The following is a 5,679-nucleotide window of genomic DNA, read 5'->3' on the forward strand; positions in this document are numbered from 1 at the left end:
GGGTTATTACTGGCATTTGGGACAATTACATTGACCAAGTTGAGCTATCAAAACTGTAAGTGGACTTCTCCAAATGATGTAAGCTACAATTTCCAGCATTCCTCACTATTGATCAAGCTGATAAGAACTGCTGGAAGTTGAAACTGAACAAAAATCAAACAGGTCATATGATTTCCTTCCTGGTTTACACCAAGAATTTCTCAGTGCCTCTTGAATGGAAGACTCAGTGATTTTCCCAAATAATTCACTGTTAACATGAGAATTGTCTTGGATTTGCTGACAATATGATAATAAAGGCAGATGAGCCTTTTCTGTCCAATCTGTGTTTAGAGGAAATTGCTTAAATTCAGATCACTTTCCTGGCGGTGTTAGGATAGTCTGAGTTGATGCAGGAAGCAGAGTGCCAAAGTGGTAAATAGACACTCAGAGGATATTTTAGGGCAGTGGTGGCGAACCTATGGCACGTTTACCAGAGGCGGCATTCAGAGCCCTCTCTGTGGGCACGCACGCCATTGCCCCAGGAGAGTTCGCCAGAGTAGCGAGCATGTGGCGTTTGGAAGCAACGGGGCAGGAAGTGAGCGAGCAAGTGGCGTTGGCCCCCTGGGGATGACCCGGAGATGGTGAGGGACTGGTCCCTGCCACCCTGGTCCCGGCCCATCCATCTTGGCCACGCCCACCCAGTCTGCCGTGACCACTGCAGCTGTGACCACCGCAGCCATGCCCACCCAGTGGGCCACGCCCCCCCAAGAGCACCACAATGCGGATGCAGCCCTGGCACTTTGCAATAAATAAGTGGGTTTTGGGTTGCAGTTTGGGCACTCAGTCTCTAAAAGGTTCGCCATCACTGTTTTAGGGAATAGGAGAAGGGTTATGGACTCTAAAAAGGAAGGCTTGAAGCCTGTTGCCAAACCCCACCATAGTTTCAAATATTTGACGTGGCAAAATAAATTGAACTCAGACAGCTATAAATTCTAGTCTAGAAGTATAGCTCAGTGGTGGTGGAAAAGCTTACAGCCACAGGGTCTGGAATCAGCAGACAAGACAACACACATATTTCTGCTAATTTATTGCAAATGGGAATAATGGGATCAGGGATGTTACTACAGTCAGTGTTGCACTTTTGTCACCACCTCCCAAGTGAAAATATCGGTTCCTCTTCAACATTGAGCTGCTAATGGAGAAGAATAATGAAAGGATAAGAGAGCTTGAAATAATTAACTTTGTGGGCAGATGGAGAGAGACACAAAATCACGTGGCAGGCATGAAGTTCAGCCGGTTGAGGAACTAGAGATGCCAGAAACCAGTCCAGCCTCACCCCAGCCTTGATTTCCAACCTCATTTCAGGGCAAGTCAATCTCTAGATCGATCTTTCCATCCTGTGCAGATGCTTTGAACAGCAACTCTTATCACTACTAACTAGTGGTTAAGGTACCTAGGAAAAGGTTGGTTTTGTAATCTAAAATAGATAAAGGCAATTAATTGGGAAAGTAATAATTGGGCCTTTCCATAGGATAACAGTTTAGAAAGGCAAATAATATGGTCAAATAACTGATTTTTTTTGGTTTAGCATACTACAGAGTTATAAATTTTGTACTGAGTAATGAAAATTGTGCAAGATGCTTACTTGATGTCCATCAAACCGGTTTAATTCTGTACTTAGTCTTAAATTTATTCTAATACACTAGATCAGGGGTAGTCAACCTTGGCTCTTTTATGACTTGTGGACTTCAATTCCCAGAATTCCTGAGCCATAAAAGAGCCAAGGTTGACTACCCCTGCACTAGATTCTGCAAAACATTGTAACAAACATTCCACATTATTTGGTTTAGAGAACTGATACCTTTTAGTTAATAGGAAAGAACCAGAAATATGTCTTTTTTTATAAAATTCAGCTGGGTCTTTAAGAGGATTGTACTATTTGCTGATCTATGTGCTACATAATTTAATCTCATTTTTTTCTATTGAGTTTTTACCATTTTACATGTTACTATTTATTTTTTAAATATTTACTCCCCATCAGATTTCTAGGCTTTGTATATTTAAAATAAAAAATTAAGATACAACATATGTTACAAATAGCAACCGGAAATAATTAAATTATGCTGTCGTAAGCTCTCAAATGCTAAGATAAACAAAAATGTTAACCTAACAATAAAATTGTATCAGCTATTGTAGAAAGTAAAGGTATAAATGGCTGTTTTCATACAACTCACAGAACCATAAACTCACTGATCATACTTTAATCAACCATGTGAAGCAAATTCAACCCATCTAGTTAATTTATGACTCTATGTGCCATGTAAATTCAAACTTAGGAAAATCTGATAAATCATGGACAATTATGGGTAGTGCCTATTGTCTGAACCCACCTATAAGTAAATAGTAGAGACAAGGACTGTAGGAAAAGGCATGGCTGAAAATTACAAGGGTCTCCGTGTGGTCTCTATTGCAATATTTTCTTTACAGAAAGACTAGACTCCTATGAGGAAGTTGCCAGGAACAGTATAGCATATTGTTGATCCAAACTTCTGTACAATTTAATCCTGTGCCAATTATTTGGGTAGAGAGCTGTCATTCCTGTTCTGTGTGCTAGTACTATGCACATAGATCAAATATGCACAGAAGGTAGAACAGGATTTACTGGTAGGTCTTTGGATGATACGCAGTAGATCAGCAAAGTTTTTGACTTAGCAGCAGTTTAACATAAGCAAATAAAATGGAAAATTAAATTACAGTAAAATTTGCAAAGTGTAGTTTTATGCTAATCCTGTATTACTAAAGATACTAAAAGTACTACTTAGTTGTGTTTGGAACTGCTTAAAATTAGGGAAGTCTTGTATTCAAATCTCCCGATCTATATAATTTAGATGTAGTTTCTATTCACACACAAAAGTAGTAAAACAGAATACAAGTAGCCTTTGACTTACAACTGTAACTGAGCATGGAATTATGGTTGTAAATTGTGGCAATCACCATATGACTCTGCCTGATTTGAACAACCATTTGTGTGGTGGTTATTAAGCAAACACTGAAATAGTTAAATCTATTTTATCCAATAGATTTGGAAACAATGGAACCCCCCCCAAAAAAAACCAACCCAGCAAAAACCATAATTGTATGATGGTCTATATGTGAGCCAATTGCCAAGCAGTCAAAATACAATTATGTGGCTATGGGGGGGGGGCAGTACACAACCATCAGAATTTTAGAACTACCTTTTTGGAACACATTATAACTTTGAATTGTTCCTACGTGACTAGTTGTTAAGTAAGGACTACCTGTAAACCTCACTATGCCTTCTATTTTCCTTCTGCAATCCAATTTTTAATCAGTCTTTGATCAGTGGATTTTCATAGTAAAATGAACAAGCCAAAAAGAAGTTATTAAAGCATAAAATATGTCTACTTCTGATCATAATTAATCATATCAACAAATAATCCAACACAACTCTCTCTCTCACACACACACCCCCACACACCCCCACACACCCCCACACACACCTGATACCCTTCAAAAATTGATTGGCCATTTTGGGAACTGAAATCTAACTCCTCTGGAAGAAAGTAGGTTGGGGAAGAGTGTCAGGGCAATTGTCTTATTCACCACAAATTTTAATATTCTTACCTTCCTTTACCCCACTCTCTTACAATATAGGAAGTGGGTTCAGAATCAGCATGCACATAACAAATAAATGAAGCAACTTTAATTACTGGGTGGGTCAGAGATATTATTGACAAGTAATAGCTATGTTTTCCAAACCTGATGCTTGCATTCATACAACATGCTTAGTACCACATGTGAACTCAGTCAAGATAAGGTGAGGGAAGAAAGGATTAACTCTCATCTGTCACATCTTCCTAGATCATTTCCTCTGACCCACAGTAAATTCCTTTATCCCTGCACCTTACCTTCTCTTCAAGAAGAGTGATGCTTATATCCTGCCAAAGGAAAGGAAGGAAACAGAACAATCGAAAAAGAATTGGTATAATTTAAATACACAAGGTATCTTGCCACAATGGGAAAGAGAAAGTCAGTTGAGGAGACTATCCAAGTGCTAGTAATGGCAGCTTCAAGCCTTTTATTTTCTTACAAATTTTTGCATGTAAAACCAGGTTGGGATCAACAATCCTTGAAAAAGACAACTGTGTTTTGTGAATTATGAGACATGGCCTCTTGTTAGCAGTATCCTCCTTTTCTTTTTATTTATGTAATCATTTGGCACTCTGGATAGAGAACCTAATTGTGAACATGGCACTTCTTCTAAAAAATAGCTATCTCTGTTCATGCTGAATTGAATTTTTGTCTTAAAATATCTCCAATTTTGTCAGTTCACACATTTTCTCCACCACCATTACTACAATATTCCTGCTTCTTCACCTTCTGCCAAGCTGCACACTAGGTCTGAAACAGCGTCCCTATTCAGGCCCTTCTCAAAACCTGTCTCTTCCACAAGACGTAACTAATGCAGAAACTACATCTTCATATATTTTCCTTTTTTTGTTTGCTTTCGTGAAATGTTTTTGATTCAAATATTATTTCAACTGGATCTGCCAGGCAATTTCAGGCCAAGCCCCACAGCCTTAGTTAGACATAAAGACAGGAGTGTGCTGCATAACGGGATATATTTTTGTGATCTCTTTTGCAAAGGCATGAGAGTATACATGCACATAAATGCTGACCCCAAGCAGAATATTTTGCTAGTGTAATGGAGATAAAAATATTAAGCAGCTGTTTCCAGAGGAAGTAAAGTAGATCCTGGCTGAACATGTTAAACCCGTATCATTGTAGGGAGAACATGATAAAGCAGAATGGGGAGTCAGATAGCTAATGGGGACAGGGGCTCTGGGAAATAAGAGAAGGACGCAGTTGTAAATATAAAGCTTTATATACACAAAGCTGTAGACATAAACTATGGTGCAATAAACAGAGGAAGGATGACTCTGAGGAATAGCAGGTTCATTTATTCCTCCCGCCTTCAGTCACAGAATGGATGGGGTCACACAGCACACTAAAACCAGGTTAACAAAACACAATTGTTAGGTGTTTTATAAGCTTTCAGACTCCAAATACTATGGCTGAATGGATGGCCTGGTTCCCACAGTATGCTGAATCATAAACTATGCTACTCAATGCTAGCTTAGACTAATGTATTGTGCAAAGCCAGTGTTAGGGTTTAGCTCCATATAAAATTAAAAAATAATATAGTGCAATACAATAAATAGTATGGAACATACCCTGCTGTCGCTCCATCAGCCTCTTTTCAACAAATCTTTGTTCAACACACAATAAGTTAAATTTAATACTCACATACATCATATATTGCAAGCAAGGTATTTACAATCAACCTTCTTTGATCTAAAGACCCTTTCTATAAATCACTGTTGCTCAGAAATCTACTTCAGATGAGAGAAAAGTGCTCTGCTTCTCCAAAGCCACATCTTTTCCCCAGCTGGCCAAAAGAGTTACACTATAAGATTTAGCTCCTGATACTATTCCTGGCCAATCAAACAAATTTCAGCACTGTTACTTAGGGATCTAAGTATCTTCTTTTGGTGTGATGCATGTTGCAACAGCTGGAGATATTTGGTTTCCCTGAAATAACAAGATTCTATTTTATGATCTTCCAGATCTGCCTGAAAAAAAAATACAGGCAGAACTCAGGAGAAGGGAATGCATTTT

Source organism: Protobothrops mucrosquamatus, unplaced genomic scaffold, assembly GCF_001527695.2.
Source record: "Protobothrops mucrosquamatus isolate PMUCROS unplaced genomic scaffold, P.Mucros_1.0 scaffold7, whole genome shotgun sequence".
NCBI lineage: Eukaryota > Metazoa > Chordata > Lepidosauria > Squamata > Viperidae > Protobothrops > Protobothrops mucrosquamatus.